At 35.1% G+C, this 26978-nt stretch overlaps 1 long non-coding RNA gene across 1 annotated transcript; it reads right to left on the bottom strand.

Annotated features, from left to right (window-relative positions):
• Positions 1-21738: 21738 nt before the first annotated feature.
• LOC113275840 lies at positions 21739-26520 on the bottom strand. The gene is made up of 2 exons (XR_003323801.1): positions 26470-26520; positions 21739-21924 (listed from the first exon to the last, which is right to left on the bottom strand). It is a non-coding gene; the product is annotated as an uncharacterized LOC113275840 (long non-coding RNA).
• Between the last annotated feature and the right edge of the window lie 458 nt (positions 26521-26978).

The following is a 26978-nucleotide window of genomic DNA, read 5'->3' as shown; positions in this document are numbered from 1 at the left end:
GGTTTTCGTCTAACGGTGAATATTGAATGCTTTTTTACCAATCTAACATTGATTGCAAACCCTGATTTGAAAGACTATATAAGGGAGAACTATAGAAATTGGGAAACCTAATTTCCACACATTATGTGTGATACTAGTTGTGGTAAGCTAGAGTCGATTCTCCTTTAACCTTTGGTTTCTTCTTCTAACCCAGGTTAACGACTTAAAGACTTCATTGGGATTGTGAAGCCAGTAGGATACTACTTTATCGTAGTTGTGTTATCTGATCTTGATGTTTCTATCGTACGAGTACAATTGTAATAATTGGCTTGAGATTTCTATCTCCGATAGGCAAGATACAAATTAATCACAAACATCTTCGTCTCATCGTTTGTGATTCCACAATATCTTTTTTCGCTGCGTCGATTAAGACTATTGTGAGGTGATTGATAATATTAGGATGTTCTTCGGGAATATAAGTCTGGATTATCAATTGGTTCTTGTTCACCTTGATTTATCAAAAAACGGAACAAAACTCGTAGGTATATTCGTGGGAGACGGATTTATCTATTACCATATACTTTTCTGTGTGATACAGATTTGTTTATTAAAGTCTTCGACTTTGGTTCGTAGCAACTTTTAGTTGTGGGTGAGATCAGCTAAGGGAATCAAGTACGTAGTATCCTGCTGGGATCAGAGACGTAGGAGCATAATTGTACCTTGGATCAGTGTGATATTGGTTGGGGTTCAACTTCATTCCAGGACGAAGTTAGTTTGGAGTAGGCTAGTGTCTGTAGCGGCTTAATACAATGTGTCTTGAATCTGGACTAGGTCCCGTGGTTTTTCTGCATTTGCGGTTTCCTCGTTAACAAAATTCTGGTGTCTGTGTTATTTCTTTTCCGCATTATATTTTGTTATATAATTGAAATATCACAAGTTTTGCATTGTTCAATCAATTAGAATATCCAACCTTTTGGTTGTTGATTTAAATTGATTGACATTTGGATATTGGTCTTCGGTACCATCCTAGTTATCTGTCTAGTATTTGATAAAGACTCGAACATTTCTATTTGCTTGAGTATATATCAAATCGAGAGATTGAGATATAAACTATTTGATATACTTTTTATCTAGATTGAGTCTGACTGTCTAGTTGATTCTCTAGAAAGTATATTGGAGTTTGTCCATACAGATTGCTAAGCGAAATATTGGGTGTGGTTGTTAGACCCCCCGCTTTTCAATTGGATCATAGCAGGCAAACACATTTAAGACCTGATAAGTCTGTGTTTGTGGCAATCTGAGTCTGAGGAAAAAATCTCTCTTACGCATACCTAGATGTCTCCTGAAGCTTTCAATTACGCCAAGTGTCTTAGAAACACCTCAAAGGGTTACTCCTTAGTTGATTCTTTCGAATCCCGAGGTAGAAAGATTGTTCCATCAGATGTTGACATGTCTTCCTCTCATGAGGCATGTGACACTCTGGCAAAAGCTGAAAAGGAGCTCACCAGAATCTCAAAAAACTCTGCTGAAACTATTGATTTTCAGAATCATGATCAGCTTATTGATGAATTTGAAAAGTCTCTTGATCGAGAACATGATATCTATAGCATCATTAAGTCCTTCTCTAAGAATATTGAAAAACTTCTCCAAGAAACTACTCTACGGCGTGAAAAGATTAGTGTTCTTGAGGATATTGTTAAGGAAGACTCAATTATAGAAAAACGTTTGATCGAGACGCATTCATCAAATCTTAACAGACTTCGTGTCGAAAAAGAGAAACTAAGTGCATATCTTACTCTGTCCCATGAACAGTGCAGATCCTTGGAAAAGTAAAACTCTGTCTTAAGGGGAAATTCATCTGTACAAACTAATTCTCATGAATTACAGTACATGACAAAATGTTCTCCAGAAGAAGATTGTGTCGAGAAAAGTTTACATAACTTACAATCTTCTCATATGGCTATGAAGTTAAAACAGGTGCCAATTATTGCTTCTCCTCCACGAACCTGTACTTTTTGTGGGAAAAAGAATCACTATGCTATCCATTGTTTTTCCAGGAGGAATTTTTTTTCTAAACTTCATAATTTGCTTCTTTCCACTGTCAATGGAATAAATAGTCAATCAACTACTGCAGTGAATCGCATGCCTACAAAAAATAAGAAATATTATAAAAATGATCTATATTCTAGAAATCATCACAAGGAACAAGTTCATCTCAATGGAATAAACTCTTTGCCACTAATGAACACATTCCTTGTGTTTATAAAAATAAGTCTGGGAAATCTAAGTCTAGAAAATGGATCTCTATCTATTCTGATCCTCTTGTGCCAATTCCAAAAGGTCCTAGATTTAGTCCTCAGAGAAAGCCTTCTGACGGATATGTTTCTAAAGCTGTGTCCTTTTCTTATCGGATGAATGTCAACCGAAGAAAGATAAAGACACAAGGATTAAGTTGTCAGATGACATGTACAACTCAATTCTCAATGATCATAGTGGGATTAATTCTCACTCTACCACCTGATTCCGGGTATTCTTTTCCTTGTTCCTAACTTGAGAGGTGCAAGGACAATAATTGAGAATTAATCAAGTATGTTGTATATCTTTCTATTTAAGTTTTTCTTTTCTGTGTGCTGACGGTCCACAAACGTTCGCGTCCTCCTCTTATGAGTTCATAGAGTTTCCAAAACAAGAGTTTCCTTCTCTTGTTTATACACACATATATTACTCCATATTGTGTTTTTCCATTCCTAACAAAAATTATATGGAGAAATCTGCAAAATCTCAAGAGATTGTGCATCTTGATGGAGGAAGACGTTCAAGGACGTGAGTCAATTCAAGAGCTGGTTCTAAAGAAGATGCTTGAAAGAAAGGATCATAACTCCTGGATTGATGATTCCTTCAAGGATTTAAACCGTTTTCAGAACGATTCAAAGGTCGAGTTTGCATACCTTCAACTGAAAATAAACCAACTATTGGATGGTCAGGCCAGAATCCTTGCTAATCAGAATCTTCTGATACGGAATCAAAAGAAGCTCATCATGGATTGCGTCAAGGCTAGACAGCTTGCTCGGGTTGTTGATCGTAAAGTTGGTGTTCTTACTCACGAACATGGTGTATCTACGGTCAAAAAGTTAAAGGAAATCAGTGACACCTTCTTTGATGGACTCATTGAAAAATATGAGATCCTCAGTGAACTCTGATTTTCTTTTTATTTTCCTATAAATCTTCTATTTTTCTTGTTTCATTTAGAAGAATAACTAGAGTTTGGAATAGCCATTATTGTGATTACACATAGCTATGTCCAACGTTTTCATCTTCATGTTTTTAGGTTTATTTGTTGAAATTCTAAAATTGTTTGGAAGATGGTTTTTGCAGTATTAATCTTTATGGTTTTATATATTGCAATATTGTCATGGGATATGTGTGTTTACGTCCGTGAACTTGATTTTCCCATAATTTATCAAAAGTAAAGTCGTTCATGAGTTGATATGCATGTATTGATGAAAGAATGAATTGAATTTTGACAAATATAAAAGTTAATCCTATTATGTCAATTCTTGATGGAAGATAGGTTAAAATCTTTTGTATTCAAGGATTATGTTTATTGAATGTCATTGTGAAAATGGTGATGGAAAGTAGAATGAGTCCTTGCTCATTGAATGTTATAAGGTCGATCTCCGATCCACAATTTTTGTGTTTTTCCATAAGGTGTCTTATGTTGATCTCTATCGACTAAGTCATTGGTTTGACATAGTTTTTGTTCCATGAGATACTTTGTGTTGAGCATGACCAATTAAATTGATTAATTTTGTGATTAGTTTAGTTGTGTTTTTTGGTTAGATTTATTATGGGGTTTTCTTGTGATTAATCTAATTGAGTGTTTTTAAGTCTCCATAAGTTTACTTATGTTGAGCATGTTTGATTAAATTAATCATGGGTTCTCTTATGGTTAATTTAATTGAATATTTTGGATTCAAATTCATACTCGTATGTGATTTGTTATTTCCAAAGAAATCTTTCTTTTCTTTTTGAAATTAAGGTCGCTCTTGTTGTTCTTTCGGTAATGACATTTTATGGGGGAGAGTTCTTAATTGAACTTGTGCTTAATTGCCAAATCTTTGTGGGGATTGCGGTTGTGGAATATTATACAGGTTATCTAGTATCTTTATAGACTCCTTGATGAATGCATTTAGCTTCGGATTTATGATTGCATCTAAATAAGATGATATATGCTTTCTTTTGGTCATGAAATGTCTCTTTCGGAAATTTCATTATGATCCCGTTCTTATACCTTTGCCAATTTTATTGACAAAAAGGGGGAGAATTAATATGTAGTTCACACTACAAATACATATGGTTTTCGGATCATTATGTAAGGGGGAGTGGTTTCCATGAGAGATGGAGTATTGACTAAGGGGGAGTGACATATCACTATAGTATTGTTGCTAAAGTTGTGATACAATTGAACTTTGACGTTGTGTAATGACACTATGACACTGTATAACAATGATTGAGAACTCTTGTTTTCTTGTTGTTATAGATACAGATTTTCAACAACGATGATGCTAAAGTTACAACCTTTGGGATCATTGGAGTACTTGGAAGTGACGAAGATTTCGAGTAATGTTGAAGATTAGGCATGTGGAATAGGAGCTACAAAAGTTTATTTATATATTTTTTGTATTCCATATGTATTGATAGTTTTGTCACTAAAATTGCCAAAGGGGGAGATTGTTAGAGCATTGCTTGGTCGAACTCGCATGCGTTGATATCTCAAGCATGTTTGTCAATGTTATTGATCAAAACTATAAGTCTTGATTTCTAGTCTACTATAGATAAGGTCTCGGACTAGGATAGAAAGTGTAGTTGAGCTCAAGAACTCCATGGAAATCATCATACAAGACGAAGGACTACTCAAGGAACTGGTGGATCTTCATCGACTAAAAGGTATGTGGAGAATTGAACTTATCTATCACTCAAAAGTCTATTTATCTCCTATCTTGAGACAAAAGTTGTTTTTCTATATAGACTTAGATTATACACATTTGGTATTTCAAGCCGAGTTTATCTCGCCTATCTATTTCTCGAAATATGTGTTGGTAGGATTTCGCTTTAGCCAAGTTCATCTTCACCTAGTGACGAAAGTCATGTTATGTTTTAATCACTTTGAAAATTTCTCTAACGAAAAATGGTTTGTGAATAACAACTATATAACGTCCTCTGAGAATGTTTCAATGATTGAAATGAAAGTTTAGATTATATAACCATTGGAGGATATAAGCATTGTTGTGGAAACACATATATGTATAAGTCCTTATTCCTTGAACCAAAAGTTTGCGAACTTTGTTAATCAAGTGAACCAGAGTAGTGCGTGAACGAAGTCCGCGAACTGGTGATGAGCACGAAAGTGCGGCTTATTTTCACCCATAACTATATTAGCTAGGCCTCATTTTATTACTAATAAACTTGTTTTATGTCTTTTCAAGGAAATAAGCTCTTATGGAGAAAGTTGCTCGAAAAGTGGTTTTTGCACCCCCGAAAGACACTTGCTAAACGGACCCCTACTTTGGATAAGGGGAAGCTTAATTACTAAGGGGCACCTTCTTTACTAATCAACACTTATTGTTATTCACACTCCAGCACTCAGGATAAGAGGAGACCTTCTTCTTCGTTTGAATATTCAATTTTGGCGGGAAAAATGGTGGCAGAATTAGGGTTTGGCTTTTGGAGGTGTTCGAGTGAGACTTAATGGCTGAAATTGAATGGGTATCTTCCTTTTGGTTAAAAAGGCTTGGGATAGCAAGTTGTTTAAACTCGAAGAATCAGGAGGTTACGTGGAGTTGGAAAAAAAACAGGTTAATGCACGTGCCCGTGAGATATTTTTTGAGTATGGATGTATTTTTGGGAAGATATTATTGCAGATTTTCATGGGATTTGAACAAATATTATATGCTCACTATGTACACACGTCTTTTACGTGTTTTGAAGAAGCAAACTCGGTTATTTTCGGTAGTTATCCAAAACAGGGAAAGGAAGATATTATCGGGTGTAATTGATTTGATTCTCTGAGTTATAATAGGAAGTTAGGATTGAAGAGAGGATATTCTCTTAGGATTTTTCTATCGGATGGAAGTTTTGAGGATAAATCAAACAACTCAGAATGGCGTGAGAATAAAGAAAATATTCCCGAGTTTAATGTCATTACTGAGGAGATTATGAGCATTTATTCGAAATATTTCTTGACTGTTGGGTATATAAATGATTCCTAGGAGTCAGAGAGGGGGATCGAGAGTTGGGGATAGGCGACAGAGAAAAATAAGAAGCTGCAGAGCAGATTTCTCTGCTGCTGTAGAGAAGGAGAAGCTGAAGAACAATAAACTGATAAGAACTATCGTTCTTGACCGTCACATATCCAATCCATAAACGGCAGCTCTTCTGCGACACCATATAACAATAGTTCTTCGCAACATTTGTAACAGTGAGTTTTGTAACGACCTTGCAGCGTTGCAAACTCCTGGTTTATATTATTCTCCTCCCTTTTCTTCTTTGTAAAACACCATTTGAGCTATAAAAATATATTTTGAGCGTGTTTTTCACTATGTGGAGCTAAACCTTTCTCTGGGACGACGGAGGAAACCAAAACTCGTCACGTGGTAAATTCATTTAATTATTTATATGACTATTTGCATTAAATTAAAATTAAAAAAAAAAATTCTTAATTAATTGTCGTTTCGTTTGATGGTTTATGCTAAGGATTAATTCTTTTGATATTCCATGCTTAAGATTTATAATTAATATTTTAAGAATCTACCTTAGGCAAAGAAATAGAGTCAAAATTCTTATTGAATGAGCTATAATGGTTTAGAATAAATAGGTGAGTCGCATGAATTTGAATATTTGGTGGAATCCTAGTCCCAGCAACTCTCGATTTTGTTTATATTTATTATTTTTATTAAATCTTTAAAATTAATCTTCACAAGTCTTAGAGTTCGAATCTTTATTACTACAACACTTCAAAAATCACATCAACTGGCGAAGTTCTCAATCCCGAGAATTTCTGCTGGAGTTTGTGAACTTCATCCGGGAACTTAAGTCCGCGAACTTGAGTAGGTTATATCTAAAAACGATGATTGTGAACTTATTCATATTAACTAAGGAATGCTTTTGCAAACCGTGGCTATATAGTTCATGAACCGATTCAAGTGAATCAAATCGTTTTTGCTTCAATTGTGTCTTGTGTAGTACATGAGATTTCCTTGCAATTGAACAACTCTCTAACTAGTTCATTTGAGTCATTTGAACTAGTTATGGTGAAGAAGAATATGGTTGATATGAAAGTGATCATATGGCTAACCATTTGGTTAACTATTGTTGAACCAACTAATGTACAAGTTTGGGTACGGTTACACAAGCCTAGAAACATGCATTTCATTTGTGTATAACAAGCTATGTTTTCGATCTAACGGTTGATAAATATTAGCTTGAATCTAATCAGGTTTTAATCTAACGGTGAATATTGAATGCTTTGTTACCAAGCTAACATTGATTGCGAACCCTGATTTGAAAGACTATATAAGGGAGAAATCTAGCAGCTGGGAAACCTAATCCCACACATTCTCTGTGATACTAGTTGTGCTAAGATAGAGTCGATTCTCTTTTAACCTTTGGTTTCTTCTTCTAAACCAGGTTAACGACTTAAAGACTTCATTGGGATTGTTTTAAGTTTTAAACAAGTCAAATACTAGGTTAGTTAACTAGTATTTCTTGTTAAGGCATTCAATTAGACTTAAATAACCGAAACCTCACTTCGATAAGTCTAACTAAGATAAACTTAGTTTCTCTTATCCGGAATCGAATTGGAATAAACAATTCATCCCGTAAACCGTTTCTTTCGTTAAGCCATAAATAATTCATACAAACCAAAACAAATCAACTTGCATAATTATTCACCTCAACCGGAAGCAATTGAAACAACATAGACATTATAGCACTGCAATTCCGCCGAAATTTTGTAAGCTTAAACAATTGATACCATACAGTAAAGCAAGATATCAATAGTTTTTCTTAACCGTAAAGAATTGAATCACACATACATCCATACACACATCATGGAATAAAACATCAATTGTACCGAAATTTTGTTAAGCAAAAGCAATAAATATATGAAATAAAAATCAGGCTTTTCTTAAACAGGAAAACAATTAACTAACAAGATTGTTACCTCAAATTTCGCATCCTCTTCTCCATTATGTTTGCATATTCGTCCAGGGAGAATTAATATCGAAATATCATCATGTTGTCATCCTTATGGAAAACAAAAGAATAACAACAACTAACTTTTACCAGAGAAAGGTTGAAAATCGGTTTTAACAATTGAAAGCAAAAGTTGAAAACTGTCGAAACACATATGCTTTTATGCTAAACCAAAACCGATTTAACATATTGTGAATTTTTCACATATTATTTCTACTAGAATCCCTCACGATCCTTTGATAAATCCTACCAACATGGGCTAGAACTTAATCTTGCGAAATCAAAAAGTCACCCAAACCATAAGGGTACACAACATTATGAGATTGAATATCAAGGTAATAAAACCGAAATCAAACATCCCATAAACATCCATAGCAAAAATAAAGCATTCAAGCATAAGCTATGTAAACCGAAAAACATCACAAGAAAAATTATAAATCAAATAATTTTATTCATAATAGTCTTATTCATAATAGACCTAATACAATCATTGAAAGAAATCAAAAATTGATGTCTATTTCTTTGAACACGAGTTCAGATTCATTCATCTTTGTTATCCTCTGTTTCCATAATTTCGTTTTCTTCAAACATTTCAAGGTTGGTAAAGTGAAAACTAATCATTTGAAGATCACGAAAGTCTCTGTAAGATGCCCAGCAAATAGCATGGAAAACAATTTCCTTTCGGGCAACATAAATTAATTCCTTCAGAAGATCCTTTATTCCTATTAGTTCAATTAGTCCTTTACATAGGCTTGTAACCCTTACTTCCGTAAGAGATGGCATGATCTGATATGAGCACAAATCAGAACAGATCTCGAATCTTCCTTCATTAGAGGAATCCAAAACACTTTCCCCTTCCTGGATACAGTATTCTCCTACAAATTCACTGTATGATCTTTTATTCTCAGTGAAAAGTATTATATAATTTTTTCAAGTTAATAGATCATGAAATCTATAGGAGTATATCAAATCAGATATAACATTCTTTAGGTCTTTCATTATTAAAAAACATGAAAAATTCGAATAGAAATTCGATTCTTATAAGGTTTTAACCGCTTATAAAAAGAAACTTTTATACAAAGATTTTCGACAATCTTTCTCAAAAGGAAATAACTGGAATTACTCATTTTAAACAAATCTCTACAACACGGGAGTGCTTGGGTACAGAGATATTTGTTCTTATGCAATAGTGCATCATTTTTGACCGTTCTTCCTCTTCCATTTATTGAGATATGATGTGTCATCATAATCTAATAATGATTCGGAGACTGATCCTTTCAAAGGGTGAGAGACAAATCTTGCCCGTTTAAACTCATTTTTCTTATGCCCCCTTTTAATTGATTTTGGTATATACTGGGTAAATCAGAAATCAACATAATATTCTTTTACTCTGATTGATAAGAGATGAGGATCAAAGTTTCTTTTCCCCAATTCCTTTGAAACAAATCGAAGAGCATTCTGCATTTTACGAATCTTGCACAACTTCTGAACATGATTTTTTCTACCATAAGAATAACAACATTTGATATTATGTGAGTTGTAATGTTTGTAGTTACCTGTTTGTGAAAGATTTTTGAAAGTTCCTTTATCTTTCTTTACTCTTCTTATCTTTGATATCTTTTCTTCTTCATCACTTTCCTTCTTCTGGAATGATTGATCATCAACTGTTTGTTTTTCCCTGCAGGTTTCTATACAGTTTCATTGAGCATTTTACTTTGGAGACCCCTCTGTTTGAGTACACGTAGATTTGAAAAACTTAGTTCATTGTTAGGAACTACAGTATTATTTCCTTCATATCCTAGACCACGTGCGTCTCCATGGTTTCTTCCTGACTCCAATAAAGAGGATAAGTTGTTTGAACTCGTATTCATTTTCCTCATTATAGATTTTTCCTCTTTTAATGAATTTTTTTCATCAATAGTAGTGCAGAGAGTTTACTCTAAACAACTTATATTAAAAAGAAGACTTTTTTCTTTTTCCTTGAAGCACTCTTGTTGAGAGTTCAATTTTACTTTAGAGCCATCAATCTCTTTTTCCAAAAGACAGATATTTTCTTGAGATCTTTCCAGATCTTTTTCACAAGTTTCTATATGATGACGTTCAATATTCATTTTTTTTTCGTAGTCACAAACTTGTTGTGTGAATTCTTCTTTTAGTAATTCATGCTCTTTATAGAGATTTTCAAACTTTAATGTTAAATCTCGTTCTCTTTCAAGTGTTAAGAGAAGTTCATTAGAGCAGAAAAGAAATTGTTTAATCAATTCATTTAGTTCAGAAGTTTTCACACTTGATCTTTCATCAGAGACCTCAAGATTAGAACTCAAAAATATCTCGTTAGAGATCTCATCAATTGAGCAATCTGATATTGAAGAACACTCTCCTTTAGAGCACATATCTTCTGATACGTTAATCGAGCCATTCTTTAGTTTTCTCTCTCGCTTAAATTTACTTTGGACAATATCTTATAGGTTGGATCGCACCAAACACAAATTGTTAGATCTTTTCGTGTTTACCTGCTCTGATACCAATTGAAAAGGCGAGGGTACCCAAATATACCTCAAGCTAAAACTTTTCCTACCTATAAGTCCTTTCTCCAAAAGTGATTGTCTATGGATTGAGTCGAGACAATGCAACTAATCGGTTCACACTTCGTGTGATCGTCTATGGATACGAGATCGAGACAATACAACAACGAAGTATGTTTACTTGATAAAAAGGTTCGGACTTAACCAAACACAATAGGATTTCTTATCAAGTAAATAGGAATTAACGTTTGTGTAATTTACTTTAATTATAATAAAACAATTATAATGCATAAATATAAAGTAAATGACACAGCAAGATTTTGTTAACGAGGAAACCGTAAATGCAGAAAAACCCCGGGACCTTGTCCAGAATTGAATACTCTCAGGATTAAGCCACTACTCAAAATTACACCTAACTTCGTATAGTTGAGACCAAGCAACTAAACCTATAGTTCACCTAGTTCCGTATGTATTCCCACGCCTCCAACTTATGAATAAGTCACGTACTTGGAACAATTCCTTTGGTTCGTATTCCAAACAGTAAAATAACAACAAATCTGTTTGGTATCAACTAACTTCAACCAAGTGATATGAGTTGGACAAAGTCTTTTCTGTTTATCTTAACATAAACTCCTTTGTCAGGTCCTTAGATCCATCTTATGTTCAATTACCAAAGTAACTGTTAAGATTTTGCGATCAACACTCTTAATCCAAAGAATTGTGTTGATCCCAATCTACTCAACTAATCAATCCAATTCTATCACAATGATAAAACCGATTATAGTTGGATCCTCTTTTACCGAAACAAGTATTATCCACACCAAAGATTATGAACCCCAAATCAGAAATCTTGAATATATTCTTTGTCTTCAAATCTTTTTAGATCTTCAATAAACACCTGCACACAATCACTTGAATCTCTTGTGAATCATGCACAGAACGGAGTCTGTTAACAAAAGATTATCACAAGATCGTCTTTAGATCTAACAACAGTCTAAAGATCCCTGTCGAAACTCTGAACTAGTTTGAGTGAATCTTATATCAGAAGAGAAAATTCTCAATCATAAACAAACTAGGTGCAATCAAAGTTCGACCACCGTTAGTCATGTTAGAGCATTGCTCGGTCGAAATCGTATGCGTCGCTAACTCAAGCATGTTTGTCAATGTTAGTGATCAAAACTATAAGTCTTGATTTCTAGTCTATTATAGCTAAGTCTCGGACTAGGATAGAAAGTGTAGTTGACCTCAAGGACTTCATGGAGATTCATCATACAAGAAGAAGAACTACTCAAGGAACCGGTGGAACTTCTCGACAAAAGGTATGTGAAGACTTGAACTTATCTATCACTCAAAAGTCTATATACTCTATCTCCTACTCTTTGATATAAGAAGTCGTATTCTATATATATAGACTTTGATTATACACATTTGGTATTTTGATCCGAGTATACCTCGCCTATCTATATCTCGAAATATGAGTTGGTAAGCTTTTCGCTTTAACCAAGTTTATCTTTACCATGTGACGAAAGTCATGATATGTTTCAATCATCTTGAAAATTGCTTTGATGAGAAATGGTGTAACAACTATATAACGTCCTGTAAGAATGCTTCAATAATTGAAATGAGAGTTTAGATTACATAACCAATGGTGGACATAAGCATTGTTGTGGAAACACATTTATGTATAAGTCATATTCCTTGAACCAAAGTTTGCGAACTTTGTTGATCAAGAGAACCGGAAGAATGGCGTGAGCTAAGTCCGCGAACTGCCGAAGTTCTCAAACCCGAGAATTTCTGCTAGAGTTGACAAACTACTTGCGTGAAACTAAGTCCACGAACCCAGTCCGCGAACCGACGAAGTTCTCATACCCTAGAATTTCTGCTGGAGTTTGTAAACTCTGCCCGGTAACATAAGTCCGCGAACCTAGTCTGCGAACTTGAGAAGGTTATATATCTGAATATGATTTATGAACTTAAACTTAAAAAGACTAAGGAATACAGTTTTCAAACCATGACTATAAAAGTTCATGAACCGATTCAAGTGAATCAAATCATCTTTACTTCAATTGTGTCCTGTGTAGTACATGAGATTTCCTTGCAATTGAACAACTCTCTAACTAGTTCATTTAAATCATTTGAACTAGTTATGGTGAAGAAGATATGGAATGCTCATATGGCTAACCTTTTGGTTAACTATTGTTCAACCAACAAGTGCATAAGTTTGGGTACGGTTAACAAACCTAAAAGCGTGCATTGTCAAGTGTATGTAACAAGCTAAGTTTTCGATCTAACGGTTGAGAAATATTATCTTGAATCTAAATCAGGTTTTCATCTAACGGTGGATATTGATTGCTTTGTTACCAAGGTAACTTAATTGCAAGACTAATCCCCAGACCTCACGTGTGATACTAGTTTGCATACTTGAGTCGGTTCTCCTTTAACCTTTGGTTTTCTTCTTCTAAAACTAGGTTAATGACTTAAAGACTTCATTAGGATTGTGAAGCCAGACCGATACTACTTTTATCGTAGTTTTGTGATCTGATCTTGTATCTTCTATCGTACGAGTACAATCAGATTGATATCTTCGATAGTCAAGATATAAAAAGTAATCACAAAAATCTTCGTCTCATTGTTTGCGATTCCGCAACATCTTGTTTCGTTACCATACGATTAAGATTGTTGTGAGGTGATTGATAACTCTAGGTTGTTCTTCGGGAATATAAGACCATATTATCTATTGGTTCCTGTTCACCTTGATTATTATCAAAAGACAGAACAAAACCTTTCAGGGTTTATCTGTGGGAGACAGATTGATCCTTTGATAGACTTGTCTGTGTGAAACAGATTTGTTTATTGTCAAGTCTTCGACTTTGATTCGTAGCAACTCTTAGTTGTGGGTGAGATCAGCTAAGGGAATCAAGTACGCAATATCCTGCTGGGATCATAGGCGTAGGGATTACAACTGTACCTTGGATCAGTGGGAGACTGATTGGGGTTCAACTGCAGTCCAGTACGAAGTTAGCTTAGAGTAGGATAATGTCTGTAATGCATTAATACAGTGTGTGTTCAATCTGGACTAGGTCCCTGGGTTTTTCTGCATTTGCGGTTTCCTCGTTAACAAAATTTCTGGTGTCTGTGTTATTTCAATTTCCGCATTATATTGTTTTATCTTTATAATTGAAATAATACAGGTTGTGCGTTAGATCATCAATTAGAGTAATCCAACCTTTGGTTGTTGATTGTCATTGATTGATCTTTGGATATTTGTCTTTGGTACCATCCAAGTTATTCCTTGTATTTGATTAGAACTCGCAGTTCTTGCTTGAGTAAATCAAATCAAGAAGAGAGATATAAACTCGTTGATATGCTTTTAATTGATTGAGTCTTGTCGATTCTCTTAAAAGTATATTTGAGTTTGTCCATACAGATTGCTAAGAGAAATATTGGGTAGTGTTGTTAGACCCCCGCTTTTTCAATTGGTATCAGAGCAGGCAAACACGTTTAAGACTTTACAAGTCTGTGTTTGTAGCGATCTCACTCTATGGACAATAGTCCTATCTCAATGAATGCACCACCAGATCCAAGGATTTCATAATTCTCTTCCATGACCGATTTACTAAAATATGTAGAAGAAATTCTATCTAAACTTCCACCAGGTACAAAATCCCTTGAAATCTTTTCTGAAATTGAAAAGAAACTTGAAAGACTGTCTTTTGATGTTGAAATGTTTCTCCAGAATGAGCAAGAATCTCTTGAAAGGCTAAATTAAGCTATGACAAATAATATTTATGTAGAGGTTGACATTGATTCAATTATCAATGAGAGCCGTGCTCCTGTTCTGGGATCTTCTAGCCATAACCTGCAAGTCCTGGTTCAAGAGGAGTTTAAATCTCAGTCACATGAATATCTCGTTACGAATAAATTTTGTCATTACCCAATTCTTGATAATTGTTTTGAAGATAGTTTTAAAAAAAACTATTGTCAAGAACAACTTCTGTAGGATGGAAAAAGAGAAATCAGATCGTCAAATTAATTCTGATAATACTCTTTGATAGTTCTATAATTAGTATGTTCTGGGATGGTCTCAGTACTTCAAGGTGTAAGAGCTGTTGGAAAGAATCTCTCTCATGGTGTTATGATATGCAAACATTTTTAGACTAATGGTCCTTGTTGTACCAAACACGTCCTTCGTTGACACAAGCAGTTCGCACACCTTGGTTCAAGAACCGTCTCATGTACGAGTCTAGTACCCGAACGTGTCAAACTGTTTGCTTGACATCTTAAAAGATTTTTTTTTCTTTTTGTTTTTTTTCCTTCTCGTTCTCTTCACCTTCTTCTCCAATACGAGAACTCAAAGAGAAAAAAATCAACAGTTCGCATACTTCTGCCTTGTCGATTCCTCCTCTCAATCTTCTTGCCAATAGATTGTACCATTGGAATCAGAAGAAGACACTGCTTCTTGGGTCAAAAGCGGTTTGTTCATCTAAGTTCGTGTTTGTATTTCACTATTAGTACCAGTTCGCAAACCAAGTAAGTATCTTTACTTTCTCTTGAAGTTCTACTGCCATGGAACATAGAAGAAATAGACATGTAGGTAGCTCTAGCCAACAACCTAGAGACGAATCATTTTTCGACCCAAGTATTGGTGCTAGTTTTCTTAACCCTGCGGCTCGTGAACGGTATTTAGAATTCATGAACAAAACACTCATTCGTGAAAGGTTCTTTGACCCTTCAAAAATTAGTGTTCCTGAGTTGAACAATTTTTTCAATCATCACCATTGGGGAATCATCCATAGACCCTTAGGTACTGTTCACACTGAATTGGTTGCTCAGTTTTATGCAAACATTCACGGGGAGAATACTGATGACTACACTTTCAAAACCATGGTAGGAGGTACGTATATTAACGTGAACAGATCAATTATCTCATACTTGCTTAATGTACCTGTTGGAGGTACTAGGTTCCCTCCATCTGAGTATGGGAGAATGTCGTTGGAAAATCTGTTTGTCATGTTGTTTGATCAAAATATTGTTTGTAATGATGGTAAAGTTTACATAAGAGGAGTCAGCCTATATCTCAAAGTTACTGCAAAACTTATTGTGGAAAATATGATGCCAAGTACCTGTGACAGCAATCGTTGGACCAAGGATCTTACTGAGTTCATTTACCTTATCGTTGAAAGAAGACAACTTGATTTTTGTGGAATTATTATTAAATCTATGATTGGTGTTAGACACAGTGGTAGGAAACCTGGATTACCTTGTCTCATTTCAAGGATTTGTGCTAACTCCAATCTTCAAATGATTGGGTCCAATCTTGGAGAACCAGCTGTGCTGAAGATGTCTAGTATTGAAAAGATGAGGCCTTCTACTATCAGAAATGTCCCAATAAATCCATCTGTCTCAGCTGCTGACGAAATTGCCCTTCTCCAAGAAGAACTTGCCCAAGAAAGAGAAGAAAATGTTGTTCTCAGGGAGAAAGTTGAATATGCTGGAGATGTTTTTCCAGAACTCTTGGAAAAAACTTATGAGATTGAAAGAGATCACTATGGTTTGAGTGATTAATACCTGAACTTATTATGTTGTTTACTGTTTTTTTTTCTCTCATCAGTTTGAACTTATCTTAATACTTTATGGGCTGTAATAACTCATATGTTTAGCTTTTGAATGTTTATCTCTCAAATTAAAACTTGCTACATAAAATGCCCATATGTTGTCTAATGTTAACTCTTTCACCTGTCGATATGCAAATACTGATACAAGATCAATGAAATCTTGACAACAATTGCAAAAGTTAAGCCTATACTGTCAATTATTTGATGGAAGATAGGTTAAAATATTTTGTTTTCAAGGATTATGTCTATTAATATCGTTATGCAAATAGTGGTGGAAAATAGAATGAATCCTTGTGTATTCCGCAGTATTGATCATCCCTGATCCATATTTTATGTATTACTGTGAGGCTCCGTAATATATCTTATGTTGAGCACTATACAACCAAGTTGATTTTTTTTAGCTTAGTTGTTGTTCCGTGAGATATGTTATGTTGATCATATTGAACTAAATTAATCATCTTGTTTGGTTATTTAGTTATTACTCCGTAAGTTTTCTTATGTCGAGCAAAACAAATGACAATTAAATTGATTACTTTTGTGATTAGTTTGGTTGTGTATTCCAATTAGATTAATTATGGGTTCACTTGTAATTAATCTAGTTGAGTATTTTCGTGTCTCCATAAGTTCTCTTATGTTGAGCATAATCAATTGAATTGATCACTTTTTGTGGTTAATTTGATTGCGTATTCCGATTAAATTAGTCATGGGTTTACTTGTGATTAATTTGATTGAGTTTTTGGATATAGAAAATCATTCTTATGGTTTTTGGTGTCCAATAAAAATCCTTCTTTTCTTTCGAAATTAAGGTCGCTCTTGTTGTTCCTTTGGGAATGACATCAAATGGGGGAGAGTTCTTTTGAACTTGTGCTTAATGGTCATATCTTGAGGGGTGTGCGACTATGGAATTTTAGAGGGGTTATCTTGTATCTTTAAACTCCTTGATGAATGCATTTGGCTTCTGTTTTATGGTTGCATCTAAATTAGTTGGTATGTATTTTTTCTTTTAGTCATGAAATGTCTCTTTCGGAAATTTCATTATGATCCTGTTCTTGTACCTTTGCCAATTTTATTGACAAAAAGGGGGAGAATTAATATTTAGTTCACACTACAAATACATATGGTTTTAGGATCATTGTGTAAGGGGGAGTGGTTTCCATGTGAGATGGAGTATTGACTAAGGGGGAGTGATACATATCACCATAGTATTATTGTTGAAGTTATGATACAATTGAACTTTGACGCTCTGTAATAATACTATGACACTGTATAACAATGATCAAGAACTATGTTTTCTCATTATTATAGCTACGGATCTTGAACAGCGGGGATGCTAAACTTACAACCTTTGGGATCATTGGAGTACTTGGAAGTGACGAAGATTTCGAGGAATGTTGAAGATTATACATGTGGAATAAGAGCTACTAAAGTTTCTTTATCTTTTTTGTATTCCATATGTATTGATAGTTTTGTCACTAAAATTGACAAAGGGGGAGATTGTTAGAGAATTGCTTGGTCGAACTCGCATGCGTTGCTATCTCAAGCATGTTTGTCAATGTTAGTGATCAAAACTACAAGTCTTGATTTCTAGTGTTTTATACCTAAGTCTTGGACTAGGATAGAAAGTGTAGTTGAGCTCAAGGACTTCATGGCGATTCATCATACAAGAAGAAGACCTACTCAAGGAACCGGTGGAACTTCTCGACAAAAAGGTATGTGAAGACTTCAACTTATCTATCATTCAAAAGTATATCTACTCTATCTCCTATTCTTTGATACAAGAAGTCGTATGCTATATATATAGACTTCGATTATACACATTTGGTATTTCGAGCCGAGTATACCTCGCCTATATATATCTCGAAATATGAGTTGGTAAGATTTTCGCTTTAACCAAGTTTATCTTTACCATGTGAGGAAAGTCATGATATGTTTCAATCAACTTGAAAATTGCTTTGAAGAGAAATGGTGTAACAACTTTATAACGTCCTATAAGAATATTTCAATGATTGAAATGAGAGTTTAGATTACATAACCAATGGTGGACATAAGCATTGTTGTGGAAATACATTTATGTATAAGTCATATTCCTTGAACCAAAGTTTGCGAAATTTTTTGATCAAGAGAACCGGAAGAATGGCGTGAGCCAAGTCCGCGAACTCAATCTGCGAACTGCCGAAATTCTCAAACCCGAGAATTTCTGCTGGAGTTGACAAACTACTTGCGGGAACCCAGTCCGCGAACCGGCGAAGTTCTCATACCCAAGAATTTCTGCTGGAGTTTGTAAACTCTGCCCGGTAACTTAAGTCCGCGAACCTAGTCTGTGACATTGAGAAGGTTATATATCTGAAGATGATTTCTGAACTTAAACTTAAAAAGACTAAGGAATACAGTTTGCAAACCGTGGCTATAAAAGTTCATGAACCGATTCAAGTGAATCAAATCATCTTTGCTTCAATTGTGTCTTGTGTAGTACATGAGATTTCCTTGCAATTGAACAACTCACTAACTAGTTCATTTGAAGTCATTTGAACTAGTTATGGTGAAGAAGAACATGGTTGTTATGGAATGCTCATATGGCTAACCTTTTGGTTAACTATTATTGAACCAACAAGTGCATACGTTTGGGTACGGTTAACAAACCTAGAAGCGTGCATTGTCAAGTGTGTGTAACAAACTAAGTTTTCGATCTAACAGTTGATAAATATTAACTTGAATCTAAATCATGTTTTCATCTAACGATGGATATTGATTGCTTTAATACCAAGGTAAGTTAATTGCAAACCCTGATTTGAAAGACTATATAAGGGGAACTCTAGTATCTGTGCAAAACTAATCCCCATACCTCATGTGTGATACTAGTTTTCATACTAGAGTCGGTTCTCCTTTAACCTTTGGTTTTCTTCTTCTAAAACCAGGTTAACGACTTAAAGACTTCATTGGGATTGTGAATCCAGACCGGCACTACTTTTATCGTAGTTGTGTGATCTGATCTTGCATCTTCTATCGTACGAGTACAATCAGATTCATTGGGTTGAGACTGATATCTCTGATAGGCAAGATATAAAAAGTAATCACAAAAATCTTTGTCTCATTGTTTGTGATTCCGCAACATCTTGTTTCGCTACCATACGATTAAGATTGTTGTGAGGTGATTGATAACTCTAGGCTGTTCTTCGGGAATATAAGATCGGATTATCAATTGGTTCCTGTTCACCTTGATTATTATCAAAAGACGGAACAAAACCTTTTAGGGTTTATCTGTGGGAGATAGATTGATCTTTTGATAGACTTGTCTGTGTGAGACAGATTTGTTTATTGTCAAGTCTTCGACTTTGGGTAGTAGCAACTCTTAGTTGTGGGTGAGATCAGCTAAGGGAATCAAGTGCGCAGTATCCTGCTGGGATCAGAGGCGTAGGGAGTACAACTGTACCTTGGATCAGTGGGAGACTGATTGGGGTTCAACTACAGTCCAGTCCGAAGTCAGTTTGGAGTAGGCTAGTGTCTGTAGCGGCTTAATATAGTGTGTGTTCAATCTGGACTAAGTCCCGGGCTTTTTCTGCATTTGTTGTTTTCTCGTTAACAAAATTTCTGGTGTTTGTATTATTTCAATTTCCGCGTTATATTGTTTTATCTTTATAATTGAAATAATACAGATTGTGCGTTAGATCATCAATTAGAGTAATCCTGAGACGACCCAAATCCTAAACCTGCTTAGCTAATAGGATTACAAACTAATGAAGCATAAAATCCAGATTAACGATCTTAAGAATCTATACTACATAAGCTAAGCCCAAAAGCAAACCCATACACTCTGATACAGTAGGAATGAAGATCTCTCATGTGGTATGAATATAACCATGTGTTGTTTACAGAGAAAGAATACATATATAAAATATAAATAAACATCTTCAATTCGCTGAAACTTTACGCTACGGAAACGAATATCTTCACGTGTGCCTTTTCTTCTGAATACTGAAACTGAAGCGGGAACGAATGAGCACATCATCCCAAAAAGGGGGGCTCAACGAAAACATGCAACTCTCAAGTAATCACTAACATGCTTCACAGTTCTAAAAGAATATAAATCAAAAGAAAACAAGAAGGAATTAATCATTCGGCCATTTATGCATCATGAAGCATGTGTCACTCTAACCTCGCCGAACTCATTGGAGAAGACGACGCGAGAGCAACCCTAATCAATAATAATAACATCGTCCACACAGATTTCCCAAACAAACCATGATTCAGAATATTACTATCAAGATCAGAAAGTTAGACAAACAAGTATAATATGCACACGAGTGATTTACCCAAAATAAAATAGTATATATAATAACGAAACGGGGAAGAAGCCGCCCTACTAGGTAATATTATAACGGGGAAGAAGCCGTCCTACTATATATTATTTATTATATACTATCGAAACGGGGAAGAAGCCGCCCTACTAAGTAATATAAAAACGGGGAAGAAGATGCCATACCAAGTAATATCAAAATGGGGAAAAAGCCGCCATACAAAGTAATATTAAAACGGGGAAGAATCCGCCATACTTAACTTAGCAAAGAACCGTGGGGAATCATAGACACTCTTTGCGGGGAAACCGTACAACGCATATTACACGCATATCAAGATATATACAAACTTTTACATAGATAGTAAAACATACAAACATGCCAAAAGTATCAAAAACTCATCATGCTCGTCATAGAAAGAATGCTCAATGATTACAAGAAGGTTACAGAGTTCCCACCTGAATTGATGTCAAGCCATGCCTACTTCGAGATCCACGATCCACTGGTTCATCCTTTGAATCGATCGTTGTTAATAAAGACGAACTGTTAATCACACAAGCACCCTAAGAGATTACCCCAAAGGCTCATACAAGGATCATAAGATATTCTCAATTCTCTAGTTATAGGATAAGTGAACTATCTAATGGTTCTAAGCCCATTTATGGTTCTATACCTTTTCATTAGCCATCTTTAGTACATCTAAGAGTTTACTAATTCAATTGGATTGGTAATATAGTCCATTTGACTTAAGAAGATCCACAACTTTGTAGAAGAAAACAAAGGTCAATTCGGACCATAAGGGTCCAATTCATGTTTAATGCGAAAACAGGCTCTAAGTCCAACCCAACAAACCGGTCCGTTAAACTAAGGCCCAGTCCATCTGAGTCCGTTAAACTAAGGCCCAGTCCATATGAGTCAACTAATGGTCACTAACAGTCAGTAAGGTCAATAAACAGTCAACGTCCAAGGTCAGGGTCAAATCTAGGTCAACAGAGTTGAACCAGTTGAATCACTGAGTCAAGAAGGTCGACTCAGCCAAATATCTAAGTTAAGTGAAACAGTTAAACACCAGACTGAAATGAAAAGATACTCTATGCTAAAAACAATTCAGTTACACACACCATTCTAACAATACACATTTCTATAAGCTACATCTAACTTACATCTTCATTCCTAACAAGTTTTCAACAATAACATCCTTAGCTTCAGTTCTTCTCAATCAGATTCATACACCTCCATTTCCATATCATTTCCTTTCACCTCGCAATTCCCAAATCCTTGTATTGATCAACTCATTTTACATTTACAGCAACATCATTACCAACTCAGGCAATCCATAACTAGTTCCATTACCAATCCATAGTATCTCCATATCTATCACACATACATAACCCTTCAAAACACCACCACTTCTCTTCCTCAACAAACACAATCACCTGCACAGCTAATAGAACCAAATACCTCCAGTTTCTTCATTCCGTACACATCATTCCTAGCTGCAACCTGAATCACCAATCATACACCTTCCGTTCATCCCTTGGTTGCCAAGCCATTTCTTCTTATTGAGAATCCACTTGCACTATAAAACCCATCAGATGCGGCCACCACTAAATTCAGCTCTAACACCCATCTAACACACAATCATAACATCACCATCAGAATTGTAGTCAGAGCAAGACTAGTATCTCAACAACATTGAAGTATAACCCATTTCAATTCCTCTTCGGCCTTAACTATTGTATCAACTCCACCAGGAACAATTGTACTTTGCATTCATCAAAACATTACATCTTGTTAAGGAGAAGTTCATAATTTATTCAAAAATGTAAGCTCAGTTTACTTGCAATTTCACCACAGCTGCAATCTAACATAACCTCGATCTGAAACTTCATTGCAGACAACACTGCTCATTCAATCTTGACTCCCCATCATCCAAATAACCAAATCCACAACTCCGACTAACTCCCCCACCAACAGTTCTATACTTATATCTCAAGTCTCATTCAACTTCAATCATTAACACCCACAACAGTAGCATAAGCATCTATACCTAACTCTAGTTTCTAACTTTCACTAAGAACAACTCAATCCTCATCTTCCTCTTATTATATTTCAGCACAACAATTCCAATTTTCTTCACCACAGACCCAATTCCAAATCAACTAACCTTAAATAGGATGAACCCTAATTTCTTATCAAATTTTACAGAAACTGAAATTAAACCCAAAACATCTAACTATTCTTCAATTGAGAACAAACCCAAAACTAATTACTCAGTTATCAATAAAAAACACACGAATTGAACATTAAACAGAGGAACCCTAATTTACTTTCTTTTATGTCGATTCATCACCAGGACAGGTTCAGAACTTCAAATAAACCTCAACCCTTCTGATCTTCATCAAAAACAACCCAATAACTTATCAATTTTATAAAAATCAAACCCAAGTCACAAAACCCTAATTCAGTTCTCTCTGCTCTAATTCGTTGATCTCCGAGTGATTTTGCCATCATGAACTGCAACCACATCATCTCCTTCATCATCCATACATCTTCATCAACTAATTCTCTTCGATAAAATCTCTCAAATCGAACCTCACACAACAGCAGAAGAAGAGAATGAAGAAAGAAGAAGAAGTAAGAGAAAGACGAAGAGAAAATGTATTTCTCTTACGCAAGGTTTGGATAAAACCAAAGAAGATACGTGGGTGCCAAACGATCTGGATAACGGTATCCACACCGAGCTCCGATAAAATATCGATTTTTACCCTTTCATATTAACCTAATGATATCTTCTTCATCTGGTATCCAAATGACACGTTCGAGCGGTCCTTTTCGCATAACTTTTCGAGATCTGTTCAGTGATATTAGTTTCGTGTCTTTATCATTGTTAGATTAATATCTATAAATTAACATTCGTATTTAACTAATCGAGTCATTAATGGATAAATCGTCATTGACCAGTCTAATTGCGTTGACGTGCTTACGTATCCTTACATTCTCCCCATCTTATAACATTTTTGTCCTCGAAAATCGAACCATCCTTCTGAATCTCAAAAACTCCTCACCTTACAAACATAAATCATCTCTCGACTAAGTACAAGTACTTCTCATACTTACAAACGCGCGAACATTAACTCATTCCAAATGAGTTTAAAGCAACATGAAATGAAACAACATCCTATATGGATTTCTACAACCAACGTTTTAAATTTGTATCTCTAGGTTCACTAGAGTATTTTGTATTTTAATAGATTACTGGTTCAAATTAGATTAGAATATTCCTTAAAGTTGTTCTATGAATCGATAATCTAAAATCAAAATTATCAACACCAGCTATCCTAATTTAAACACTAACAGATAAATAAATCCAAGTTCTTCATACTAATTTCCAATATCAATAAATTGATGGCTCTATGTATAAGTCAAAGTATTCCATAAGTTTCCATATGATTCTCGAGTTCTAGTATTGGATTTGTCTATGTCTTCTTAATTTTCAAACTAATTAGTCTCTAATTTCAATCAGCAAACTATAATATAAGTGGTTTAACCTACAGTTTTACCTCATCATCCATATAAACAACAAAGAAACGAATCAATCAATCAAGCAAATATTTTAGTTATTGATAACTTTTAGTGATTAAGATTTATCTCACAACCCAATTCCGGTTTTAGTTTAATCTAGTTCATCATTTGATACTAACTATTATCAATTGTTTCCCATGTAAAATCTAATAGTGAGCTCTGATACCAAGTTGAGACGACCCAAATCCTAAACCTGCTTAGATAATAGGATTACAAACTAATTGAAACATAAAATCTAGATTAACGATCTTAAGAATCTAGACTACATAAGCTAAGCCCAAAAGCAAACCCATACACTCTGATACAGTAGAAATGAATATCTCTCATGTGATATGAATATAACCATGTGTTGTTTGAAGAGAAAGAATACATATATAAAATATAAATAAACATCTTCAATTCGATGAAACTTTACACTACGGAAATGAATATCTTCACATGCGCCTTTTCTTCTGAATACTGAAACTGAAGTGGGAACGAATGCGCACATCATCCCAAAAAGGGGGCTCAACGAAAACATGCAACTCTCAAGTAATCACTAACATGCTTCACAGTTCTAAAAGAGTATAAATCGAAAGAAAACAAGAAGGAATTAATCATTCATCCATTTATGCATCATGAAGCAAGTGTCACTCTTACCTCGCCAAACTCATTGGAGAAGACAACGCGAGAGCGACCCTAATCAATAATAATAACATCGTACACACAGATTGCCTAGACAAACCATGATTCAGAATATTACTATAAATATCAGAAAGTTATACAAACAAGTATAATATGCACAAGAGTGATCTCCCCAAAATAAAATAGTACCCCCTCCGTCCCCAAGATATAGGCGGAGTTTTCAATTTTTGTAGTCCCATTATATAGGCGGAATAACAATTCCAAGATGAGTTTTTCTTATATATGTCCTCATTTATTGTGCATTGATAATTGTAATAGGAACGAGACAAAGGTTAAAACAGGAAAGTAATGCATATTTAAGAAATCACGATAATTTCTAAATCTAAGAGATTTTGCTAAATCCGCCTATATAATAGGGACGAAGGGAGTATGTATAATAACGAAACAGGGAATAAGCCGCCCTACTAGGTAATATTATAACGGGGAAGAAGCCGCCCTACTATATATTATTTATTATATACTATCGAAACGGGGAAGAAGCCGCCCTACTAAGTAATATCAAAACAGGGAAGAAGCTTCCATACTAAGTAATATCAAAACGGGGAAGAAGCCGCCATACTAAGTAATATCAAAACGGGGAAGAAGTCGCCATACTTAACTTAGCAAAGAGCCGTGGGGAATCACAGACACTCTTTGCGGGGAAACCATACAACGCATATTACACGCATATCAAGACATATACAAACTTTTACATAGATAGTAAAACATACAAACATGCCAAAAGTATCAAAGACTCATCATGCTCGCCATAAAAAGAATGATCAATTATTACAAGAAGGTTACAGAGTTCCCACCTGAATTGATGTCAAGCCATCCATACTTCGAGATCCTAGATCCACTGGTTCATCCTTTGAATCGATCGTTGTTAATAAAGACGAATTTTTAATCACACAAGCACCCTAAGAGATTAGACCAAAGGCTCATACAAGGCTCATAACATAATCTCGATTCTCTAGTTATAGGATAAGTGAACTATCTAATGGTTCTATACCTTTTCATTAGCCATATTTAGTACATCTAAGGGTTTACTAATTCAATTGGATCGGTTCTATAGTCCATTTGACTTAAGAAGATCCACAAATTTGTAGAAGGAAACAAAGGTCAATTCAGACCATAAGGGTCCAATTCATGTTTAATGGGAGAACAGGCTCTAAGTCCAACCCAACAAACCGTTCCGTTGAACTAAGTCCCAGTCCATCTGAATTAAGTAACGGTCACTAACAATCAATAAGGTCAATAAACAGTCAACGTCCAAAGTCAGGGTCAAATCTAGGTCAACAAGTTGAACCAGTTGAATCACTGAGTCAAGAAGGTCGACTCAGCCAAATATTTAAGTTAAGTGAAACAGTTAAACACCAGACTGAAATGAAAAGATACTCTGAGCTAAAAACAAATCAGTTACACACACCATTCTAACAATACACAGTTCTATAAGCTACATCTAACTTCCATCTTCATTCCTAACAAGTTTTCAACAATAACATCCTTAGCTTCAGTTCTTCTCAATCAGATTCATACACCTACATTTCCTTTCACCTCGCAATTCCCAAATCCTTGTATTGATCAACTCATTTTACATTTACAGCAACATTATTACCAATTCAGGCAATCCATAACTAGTTCCATTACCAATCCATAGTATCTCCAGATCTATCACACATACATAACCCTTCAAAACACCACCAGACTATCTCATTCAACACCATCACCACTTCTCTTCCTCAACAAACACAATCACCTGCACAACTAATATAACCCAATACCATTAGTTCCTTCATTCCGTACACATCATTCCTAGCTGCAACCTGAATCACCAATCATACATCTTCCGTTCATCCCTTGGTTGCCAAGCCATTTCTTCTTATTGAGAATCCACTTGCACTATAAAACCCATCAGATGCGGCCACCACCACTAAAATCAGCTCTAACGCACAATCATAACATCACCATCACAATTGTAGTCAGAGCAAGACTATTATCTCAACAACATTGAAGTATAACCCATTTCAGTTCCTCTTCAGCCTTAACTATTCTCTCAACTCCAC

This window comes from Papaver somniferum, chromosome 4, assembly GCF_003573695.1.
Source record: "Papaver somniferum cultivar HN1 chromosome 4, ASM357369v1, whole genome shotgun sequence".
In the NCBI taxonomy this organism is placed as follows: domain Eukaryota; kingdom Viridiplantae; phylum Streptophyta; class Magnoliopsida; order Ranunculales; family Papaveraceae; genus Papaver; species Papaver somniferum.
This window is presented reverse-complemented; position numbering and strand designations above follow the sequence as displayed.